The following is a 12,064-nucleotide window of genomic DNA, read 5'->3' on the forward strand; positions in this document are numbered from 1 at the left end:
TCAAACCCTATTGGACATGTGATGGTATAATCTTTATGATTTCATTTGATTTGCATTGTCTTAGATAATCTTCATATGTTATGGTGGATCTTTGTTGTTGTTAGGCTAGGGTTTTGTGGTTGAATCCATTTAGTCTTCCAACATTGTTATTGTTGTTATCCATTTTCACCGTATACATTTTGGCACACCCGGTGGGACTCTTGTCCCTTTTGCATTTAACATCTTTTGTTGCAGATTTTGTTTTGAAGTTGCAGATCTGATATTTTCGACAACATTTCGACATTTTCGCGTTTGCGCACTTTCGGATCGCATTTTTGATTTTCTGTCACGTCTGTGACATCTGGAATCGCGTCTGCATCTTCGACATTATTTCACTTTTTTTTGTAGATTGCAGGATCGCGTTTGTGTTCCCGAATTGCGTCTGTGTTTCTGACAATATTTTCATTTTCCAGATTGCAAGTTTTCATTATAGACGTGTCTGTGAGCACTTTAATCGCGTCTGTGAGATCTAGTCACGTCTGTGATCATTTTAATCGCATTTGTGTCTTGCAGGATTTTTTGTTTTGCATTTTTTTTTTTGCAGAAATGCATCTGTGAGGTGTTAAAATGCGTCTGTGTTGTGAAATCGCGTCTATGTAGGGCGGAATCGCGTCTATGTTTTCAAAAAAAAAAAAATTAGGTTTTCATTTTTCGCCATTTGGTCTTGCATTTAATGTTTTAGATCTGGTTTATTTTGAGCTAACATCTTCAAATCTAGCTAATGAAATTGGTGCAGCTTGTCTTGAAAGCAAAATCGTTTTGTTGAAGACCCCTATTTTCACAAAGTCTTTTGGGTTTAAAATTTACCTAACTTGTGTGCTTGCAGGAAGGGGTGATTATTTCAAACAATCCAAACTACTAATAAATCTTTGTTGCAGGTCCTTAGCAAGGGTTTTTGGATTCTTATTGTGTGTCTTATTTTCATAGACTAGCAAACACTTCAATTGGTGCACTAAAATTGAATCATTGTCTTTTGTGTCTTGAGCAATAGGCTCTTTTTGTTTAATCTTTAGAGGGCCTGTCTTCCCATGTGGTCATTAGGACTACTAGTGAGAAGAGAACGACCCAAGTGGTAGCGAGGAAAACCCACCTCTTCCAAACCACTATAAATAGTTGTATTCATGGTGAAAACTATGGATAACATGTGCTGATTAGTTCATACCGACACTATGTCTCCCCATAAACCCGTTTGATCAAATTTATTTGATCATTTGTAGGGCATAACTCCTACCGGTTGGGAGCCTTCTATATTTATAGAGCTGAAAGTGCCACATGTATGGCCACACGAGCGGATGCCGTTACTAACACCTTTTTGTTTTAGAAGCCCAAATCCTTCTAGTTGTTGGGGCAGGAGGTCAGACCTCTGGTAGTGGCCCACACACATACGGTTCTTAGTAGAGATACAAAGTTTGCCACGGGGAGTTTTCGTGGGGACTGATGCTTGGCTAACCCGAGAAGTGAGTGCCGAGGGTGGAGCCAGTGAGGTCAAGCATCTAAGTATCCACTCTGAATAGCGTAGCCTCGGGGGTAAAACCTCATGTGGGATCAACAACTATTGTCTTGGCCAGCCATAAGAATTGTGCTTGACTGATTTTAAACATTTAAAACATTCAAGACCAAACAACAAAACATTGTGTCTTTTGTGTCTTCAAGTGTATGCAAAACAATTTTACATCGAACAACACACTTTCTTTGAGTCATATTTTTGAGTCTAGACACTTGCAAACATTGAGTCCTCATCAACACTATGTCCTCTTGTCACGAAAAACAGTCAAACAGTCAGATTTGGTCACAACAAAACAACTTCACAGATTGGAAAAAATTGCACAAATTTTGCAGAAATGCGTCTATGTCTGACATAATAGCGTCTGTGTCTTATAACCGCATCTATGAAGGGCAGAAAGGCGTCTGTGTTCCCAGAATCAACATTGCATTGACAAAATCTTAGAAACGCATCTGTGTTAAATAGAACCACATCTGTGTCAGGAAATCACGCCTGTGCAGTATATAGGTGCGTCTGTGTTCATAATTGCAAAAAATTTTACAGTCCAGCAAACAAACACAGACAGTTTTGGAATTCTTGAGCTTCCTAGGTTATTTCTCCAAGGTTTCATCTAGCATTCAACCTGTCTTTGGGTCTCACACAATCCATCATTGCTTTACACCTTACATTACATTCACATTTGTCTAAACTTGAGTCAAAAGGTCGCTTTCTTGTCCTCATCATACTTTGTCAACACACTACATACAACAACATTTTGCTAAGTGGTCCCTCATCAAGGTCTATCACCTTTGGGTCTCATTTGGTCTTACTTAGAGTCAAGGTCAACTTACCTCATCAAGAGAAACTATCATCTCTTTGGAAGTTACACCTACTCTACTACATACATACTTAGTCTTACACTTTGGAAATTGCAAGCATACCTCAGATTCATTTACATTCCATTTAACTCTTGGTCTTCCATACTCTTTCCATTTTCATCTAGTCTCACACATCTTGATCAATACCTAGTTCATGGTTGAAAGTCATTCCCAAAAATCTAGGAGAGAAGCTAAAAAGGCTCAAGAATCTGCAAACATGAGTTCTTATGAGTATGACAATGATATCTTTTTCAATTCTGATCATACTACATTACTTGACATGGATGCCTATAGAAACATTCCAAATGTTGAGAACATGGACACTACAAACAACAATGATACACACAATGACAATATGGACAACTTCTCCATACATTCAGCAGAAGTGGAAGACACCATTATGAATCCTCATTTCAATCGATTGGTTGAGGAAATAATGAGGAGAGATAGACAATATTTTCTACAAGTGATGGCACAAAATGGAACCAAGATCCCTCATGATTTTGACATGTCTCAAATAATGGAAAATCGACCTTTGCCACAAACTCACTCCAACATGGATCAAAGGAGGCCTAATAGTGGAGGCAATAGAGGACCACATATGGTGCCTGAATCACCATCATCTTTGTTTCAAAAACCAGAGGTCCCATACACACATGGTCAAGCATATGATACTCATCTCCGCAGACCATTATGGAAGTCTTATGCAGAAAAATATGCTCAATCACATACCAATGCTAAGGAACCACCAAAGCAATTGGATATTCAAAGGCATGCTCAAAATTTGGACACAAGGAAACCCCATGTCAAATTTGGGGGCAACACATTAGAACATGACATGCCTATAGAGTATGGTATACATGGACAAAGAAGATATTTCATTCCTCAACATGAATCTATACCAAGTGGTCCATATACGCAGCACCATTATAGACCTCCTCCATATGAACATGTGTATGATCAATATCATCCATATATGCAACATACTCCTCCTCCAATTGGTGCCTCAAGCATGGGATATGGTCCAAGAAGTCGATCTCCACCTAAGAGCAATTTGGAGCAACAAATCAGGGACTTACAAAAGAAAATGGAGGACATAAATACACCAAAGCCAACATACACAATGAGAGACATATGTCCTTATCCATTTGACAAAAGCATTCCAATGCCTCCATTTCCTACACACTTTGTGACACCTAAGTTTGATAAGTATAGAGGAAAAGGGGATCCTTAGGCACACACAAGATAGTTTTTCACAGCCTGCATTGAGGTAGCAGCAGAAGAGACATATTTGATGAGATTATTCCCACAAAGCTTAGGTGATCAAGCTATGGAATGGCTCTCCCAACTTCCACCTGGTATTAAGTCATGGGGTGACTTAGCAGAGGCATTTATTCAACATTTCTCCTATAACATAGAGACAGACATATCAGTCACTACTTTGTGCAACCCCAAGCAAAAAGATGGAGTCTTTTTCATCATTTTTACAAAGATGGAGGAATCTAGCCAGCAGATGCTCTTGTGAAATTCCACAAAAACAAATGGTAGAGATGTTCACTCAGAATGTTAAAAAAGACATTGGTTATGACCTAAGGAAAGCTTGTTTGTCCACCTTCAAGGACATCATTGAAAAAGGATTAGCGACAGAAAAGGTCCTAATTGAACAAGGAGTCATTAAGATATTCAAGGAAAACAAAGATGACTTTAAAGGAAAAGATAAGCCAAGATTTTGGAACAAAAACAAGAACACAGTCAATGATGGTGTTGTTGATTCCAATATAGTGCGACCCAAATTCATTTTTTCAGGATCAAGTGAACACTCAAACAACTTCTAGATCACGAAGGAAGTATACTCCATTGGGAGAACCACTTGAGTCAGTCTTCGAGAAGCTAGTGGCAAACAAAGTAATCACAATTCCAGATTTTCCTCCATATGAGCCAAAGGTGAAACCAAATTGGTGGAATGATGATGAATATTGTGAATTTCATAAGAGCAAGGGTCATAAGACAGGAAATTGTCATCGAATAAAGAACATCATACAAGATCTCATTGATAGAGGTGACATTGAGATTGAAGGACACTCATACAATCAAGAACATGAGATGTTTAAGGAACCATTCCCAAAGCATGACAAGGGAAAAGCTGCAGCCACAGATTACCAGACCAACTATACCAGAGCATCTTATAACTATGATTCAACTATCAATCACATTTCGATGGACAATTATGTCTCTACCATTATCATCAAGGACAAAACACCTGAGAATTCTACCCAAAGACCCAAGATTGTCCTAAAAGGCATTGGATCTTCTTTTGAACCTACCTCTGAATGTAATGTCACAACTCATCGAGGTAAATTCACTTTGCAAGGTGCTCCAGCTAAAAACACTGCTTCCTCATCAACCAAGCCTGAGTATGACCTTGTAGAACAGTTAGGAAAAACACCCGCACTTATTTCCATCCTTGAGCTTTTACGCATATCCCCCTCACATAAAGCTATTCATGACAAAATCTTGAGAGACACTGTCATTCCTACTGATATGAATGTGGACCAGTTTCAAGCCATCGTGGGATACCTTTCCATTCCACACTCTCTTACATTCACAGAAGCTGATGATGCCTCCGTAAGTCAGCCACATAATGCACCATTACACATTGAAGCCTTCATACACAAACATCGAATAAAACGAGTCCTGATAGATGGAGGAGTTGGTCTCAATATATGTACATTGAGCACTATTAAACAATTGGGATATTCTGATAAAGCTATGAATGCTACAAACAAAATTACCATCAAGGCATATGATGATGAAGAGCGTTCATCCAAAGGAACAGTCACCTTACCTCTCAGAGTTGGGCCAGTTACAAAAGATGTGGTTTGTCAAGTCCTAGACCTCGATCTCACATACAACATATTGCTAGGACGCCCATGGATTCATGAGATGAGTGCAGTCGCATCTACATATCATCGATGTATCAAGTTTCCTCACAATGGAGTTGAAGTGACTATCAAAGCGGATCCAAATCCATTCATATATTGCAACAATCTGCAACCTAGATTAGAAATAACAATACCAATCAATCGAGAAGTTGTTCCATCTTCAGCATATGTGGATCCAGAATCATTGAAAGCTTCTACATCAAAACAAGCAGAGATCAAAGAAAAGTTCAAGTTTAAAGACATGGGATGTGGTGAGTATATCTTTCATGTTGATCAACTCCCACTATCTCCTAAGAGATTGAGTCGACAGGAACAATCTATAAACAATTTGCGAGGAATTGGGTGTGAACCACCTAGTGTTGTGGCTACTAAGTCTGAATGCAAATCTCCTCTAGTGGTGCAAGCAGCTCTTGATATCAATAGTCCTAAGAGTGGTTCCAACGAAGAATCTATTGAGCGTATCTCCAGCCCTCTTGAAAACTCACATAGCTTTACCATATCATCCACTCATTCCATTTCCACTCCACTTCTAGACTTGGATCAACAAGAATCACAAAAGCCCTTACTTATTGGGGATCAAAAATCAAGCTTTGAAAAGAAATATCTACAAGTCAAAAATAAAGAAAAGTCCTTTATTCCAAATCAAAATCAAAAGCTATTGGACTCTGAAAAAATCAAAGTCAAGGATAAAACTCCTATAAAAGAAAAAGAACAAGAGTTGATCTCCCCTAATATCAAAATAACTGGGGGCAAAAGTTCTAAAATTTCAAATCAAAAAGCATACTTGTTGATCCTAAGTCTCCATCATGTCATCCTACTTTCACTTCTTTTCACAATCATAAGCCTTCATCACTCATCCACCTGTTCCACACATCCTTTCCCTTCTGGTGATACATCATGGACCTTTAATGGAGCTTCCTTGAAGGACTTTGTTATCAGGGATGCCCAAACTTCTTTAGGTGACACGCATATGGGAAAACATAGTCCACACATTAGTAATTATATCTCAGTTCCTTTATCAAGGAAGACAATCACCCAAGCTACACATCGTTCAATCAAGGAACAATGCAGTTACAATCATAAAGTCAAGCCTCGTACATTTGAGGTGGGTGACTTAGTTCTCAAGGAAATTCCTAAAAATCAGCAAGACAGAGAGAAGAAGGGAAAATTCGAACCAAACTGGCTTGGTCCTTACATCATCACAACAGCATATGGATCTAGTGCATATCAGCTCTCAACTACAGAGGGTGAACCTTTGGAGGATCCTATCAACAACATGCACCTTCATAGGTTTTACACATAGCTCTTCAAAGTATCTCAATTTAGAAATACAAAAAAATAAAAAATACAAAAAAAAAATCGTTACTTGGTGAAAACCTGGCAAACAGGCGCCTTGTGACACAAAAAACATTAAAAAATCAAAAAAAGTAAAGAGAAATAATTTCGTCCAACGGTGAAAACCACTTCGGTGGCACCCTGGGCAAGTACCTTGGTGAAAACTGGGTCATCAGTGCCATGCATAGAGGCATTGCTCCTCCCTCCTTCAAGATTCAATTTCATCCTCTCACTTTGCACACACTCACAACCTATTCGTTCATAATAAACTTACCCATTCCCATCATGGCTTGTTGTTGATCTACCTAAGATTGGTTAGCCATTCATAATCAACATTCCTTTTTCATCCCTTTCCTTCCATAATAAATCAACTCCTATCTGTGGCTAAGGCAAATCCTACGTCTAGTGATGGGTGTGGAACTGAGAACATCACATGTTTCGAGGAGTACAGTTTCTTTCAGTTTTCTTCAGTCTATCAGCGCACAATCCGCAATAAAGAAACACTTGCATTGCCAGTCCATAATAAAGTTCCATCTTCTCCGCAATAAAGTATCTGTTTCATGGATTCAGTCGGTTTCAGATGAGACACAATAGCAACAATGGACTTCAACAAATCAAATCTTTCAACAGACTCAGACAACATTATGGTTCAGTGTGATCTATCCTTTTTGTGAAAGTAAACATTGTGACCACAATCAAATAAGACTTATACAAGTGACAAGAGACACTAACCTTGAGGACTACAGTGGATGTTGGTGTCGAGTCTTGGTTTTCTTTTGATTTTTATCTTTTGGTGACATGTCTTATAGCTTTTCCAAGATGTCTTTGACTAGAGATTCTATCTCCGGGATGTCTTTGACTAGAAAGGCGAGGATGGGGTATCGTCACCTATTTTTCTTTTGCTATATGTGGATTGTCTCTTACTAATGCTATGACTTGTCCAAGGATATGAGGACACTGTGAGTCTAGTGTGAACTGGGGCATTCCTTGTTTGTGACTGTCTTATCTCCATGCAAACAGGTACAATAACTTTCTGGGTCGAACATATGCCTCGATTGTCATAACCTACTTTCCATAATAAAGCTCAATGATGATAACACACAAGAAGCTCTTTCACTTTCATATCTTCTATCTTCCATCCCCCCTTTCTTGATTGACTTCCATCATCCTTCTCGAGTCCGCGTAGCCTGCTATCACATGACTGAGTATAATGACACGCCAAAAAATATCTGCATTTCATGTAGTCGCACCTGCATTACCACATATAAGCATTTCATACATACATATAGATATCACAATTGCATCACATCCTGCACATAACACATGTTAGCACATTTTATATTCTCATCATGTAACTAGTCATTTGCATTATCATATTCATCTGCATTTCATACATTCACATTCACATTTGCATAATATTCAAAACATAAAAGAACAAAAATATTGCATTTCATCATGTACATATTTGCATCCATATCATAACCATCACATAAAACATACATCATTAAACATCTCATCACATAGGTACACATGCATATAGTTGTTGCAAAGATTAATCATCTCATATATATATATAAAAAATGTCATGATACAATGATGTCAAAATCATATGGCTACAATCACCCGTAGGTGTCTACATCATCATACAAAAATAGTACAATACTGATACATAGGGAGCCCTCTATGGCTATGATGAACTCCCTCCCTCGGAGCCACCTGACCCCAATGGAGTCTGAGCCCTGGAAGGACCCGCCTCAGGATCATCTCTCCTGTCCCCTCTATCTGGTGGTGGTGGAGGACCCATAACCCCACCGCTAGACGCCTGTCTCCTCTAACTCCCTCCAGTGGTCGTCGCTGTATGTGATGGTCTCCAAAAGCTCCTGGCCTGCTGATCAGCTAGCACTGCACCATAATAAAGATACCGCCAGTAAGCAATCTCCTCCCCTGCCCGTAGGACATAGGCATATCCAGCCCCTGTGTCCTCTGCCGCCTGCCTCCCAGCCCTCAGTGTTGTCTCTGCCTCAATGTAGCACTATATAGCCTGATCTCGCTCCCACTCAATATCTCTGAGCCACCTCTTGAGTCTATCCCTCTCCCTCTCCAAGTCCTGAATCTCATCTGCCTGTCCCTGGAAGATCTCCCTCAGCTCAACCAGCTCATCCTCCTCCGCCTCAGCCCCTTGTACCTCTGCCTGTGGCTTCCCCTGTACGGGTGCCTGTGCCTGTGCCTGTCCCTGTGTCGGTACCTGTACCTGCCTCTATCCCTGTCCCTGTCCCTGCACCTGTCTAGGACCCTGTGCTGCTAACACCTGTACTGGCAACCCACCGCGACCCCTCACCACCTAAACCGGTCTCTCCTCTCCACCCTCCCTCCGCGAAACCACTCTCCTCTCTCCTACCACACCTCGCCTCCTCCATTGGCCTCTGCCCCCACCATCTCCATCATCATCGTCATCTCCTCCACCATCCCCATCTATCAGCTCTCCGGGGTCTGTCAGTAGAGGGAAGGGATGCTCAGCCCAATATGCAGTGTACTCTGCATCCATCCCTGCATCCTCAATCTCTGGCCACATATCCCATGTCAAGGGAACCATCTCCACCAACTGCATCATGGCCTGATCATATGATAGTAGTGGCCCAAAATGTGCCTGGTCGCGCACTGTCCGCGCATACATACCTGAGCCCCGTGGCATCCACTGAATCCAGCCAAACTGTCTACCCACTCTATCCACTAGCTGCCTCTCCAATACATATGGCATCTGCCCAATCAAATATCTTCTCTGAAAGGTGTATGGTAACTCTACTGCATCATCCTCCCACTGCTCGCACCCAAGGTACGGCCTCCATATCACAGTGTTGATCTCATCCAAGACTCGACGCCAGTACTCCAACCTGCCAATCCGTGGCTGCGATGTAATCATGTCGTACAAGTGTACGAAGCTGCATCCATGCCCCCTGCCCCTGAAGTGTATAGGTCATGTCACTGGCAGATGCTCGTATGCCCACACCTGTAGCAATGTAACCCCGCAGCCCAATCCTACGGATCCATGATAAACAAACTGATGCAGCTCGTAATACAAGTGTGCCAGCACACACGGTCCCCAGGCATATCTGGTGTGTTGTGTAACCAGCGTCTCCAAGGTGCTCCCCCAGCCCACAGCCAACCCTCGTGTCACCCTATCATGACACAAGAATCCACTGATCACTCCCCCTAGCACTTCTGGTAGCGCTAATCATGTAGTTGTCATGGTGTCCCATGCGACATGTCCTGCCCTCATATCCAGTCCTGGGTCTCAGAATACTCATCTCAGGGTGTCCCTGTCTCCGTCTCGATCATAGGATACTAACTCCCCATCGATCGGTATCCTCAGAATCCGGTATACATCCTCCAAGGTGACTGTCATCTCACCCATTGGCAAATGGAATGTGCACGTCTCCGAGTGCCATCTCTTAGCTAGCACAGTCAACAAACCCATGTTCGCCCGAAACTCAGGCACATACAAAATATGGCATGGACCCATACCCTCAATGGCAGCTCTATCCTCCAACGTCAACTCTGGTCGCAACCTCTGAGTCAATGGGAATCTCTCCCGTGACTCCAACATAGGCAAATACTCCTACAGTCAAGAAAATCAATCATATCAGTCCTAGTGGCATTCACTGTTCATCACAAAATGCTACTTTTTTATCTAAGTGCATATGGTACTCTATCCTAGTGACACTCACTAGTCATCACAAAGTGTTGCTTCTATTCTAGTGACACTCACTGTTCATCACAAATTGTTGTTGATTATCCTAGTGGTACTCCTTGTTCATCACAAAGTACTACGTGTTTTGCACTCCCTATTCATCACAAAGTGGTTGCTCACATTTTGCACTCATTGTTCATCACAAAGTGCTGCTCATATATTGGTACTCCCTGTTCATCACAAAGTACTATGTCTTGGTACTCACTATTCATCACAAATTGCCTTTGATTTATCCTATCCTAGGGCCTCTGCTTGAGTGAATCCTCTTGAGTAGTTTCCTAATTGGCAACGTATGTTCTATCACAGAATTGTCAATCCTAGCCCTATTTGCTATCCTAGTCTTCCCTAGAGGACCTACTTGAGTGTATCCTCTCAGCAACTTATCCAATCGACAGTGTATGTTCATCACAGAATTGCCGATTTGACCTAGAAGACGCAAATTCACATTTTTGGACACAAACGCGCTTTCATGACATAAACGCGCTTAGAGACTGCATAAACGCGCCTGCCTAGCACAGACGCGCCTGAAACACACAGACGTGCCTATGCTCTGCATAGACGTGCCTAAAAGACACAAACATGTTTGCCTAGCACAAATGCGCCCGCACAATGCAGACGCGATCGCATCCTACACAGACGCCTTTTTCAGCACAGACGCACCTGGCACAAACAAAGACATGCCTAGCCAGCATAGACGCGCCTGGCACTAGCACAGACGCACCTACACATTTTGGACACTTTTTGACATTTTCCTAAAGCACATTTATTGCACTACCTAGCATGCATTAATGACAACAATTAATACAGCAAAGTACAAGGAGGTTTTGTGGTACTTACCGGCTCTCCTGCCTCTGCTGGCCTCTGAAATCGGCGAACGCGATCGAATTTGTGAACCATTGCCATCGCTGCTGACTGCTGCTACTCTATCTTGCTCTGCACTCTGATCTCTTGAAGGTGTGAATGACAATGAGGATGTTTTCCCCTCATGGTCTATTTATAGACTGCCCTAGCCTTAGTCCTAGCCCTCGTTTCCCGAGTCAGTCTTCGTTATCCCGTGATTCTGTCACTTTATCCGGTCAGTCCATTCTAGCCTTTCTTTCTTATCAAGAGATTGTTTGCAATCTTTTCAGACATTTTTCATCCAATCTCTCGAGGGGGCATATCATTCCCATCTTGGGGCAACTTTGTATCAGTTCATCTTATCTTCTTTGAAACAACGCGACAAGCCGCATTGTCTCAAAGAGGGGCAAAATGTAGACACCTAAAATTGTCATGTCTGATTAAATAAATATCTTTATTTATTTTATTATCTAAGCCTAATTCTTCTATTAATTAAATAAATCTTTATTTATTTAATTAATTCATTTATCCTCTTCTAGCCTTATTTCTCATTTAAATAAATACATTTATTTATTTAAATTATCCTTTTCCTAAATTAAATAAATATCTTATTAATTAAATTGATCCCACTTCTTCTATTAATTAAATAAATCTTTATTTATTTAATTAATTCATTATCCTTTTTCTACTTATGACACATGTCATTCATCTCTTAATTCCTACACTACCTACCCCCTTTCATTATTTTATTATTTTCTTTACCTACCCTCTAATCATAACCAACCTCTTTTACACCTCT

Source organism: Cryptomeria japonica, chromosome 3 (assembly GCF_030272615.1).
Source record: "Cryptomeria japonica chromosome 3, Sugi_1.0, whole genome shotgun sequence".
Taxonomy (NCBI): Eukaryota; Viridiplantae; Streptophyta; class Pinopsida; order Cupressales; family Cupressaceae; genus Cryptomeria; species Cryptomeria japonica.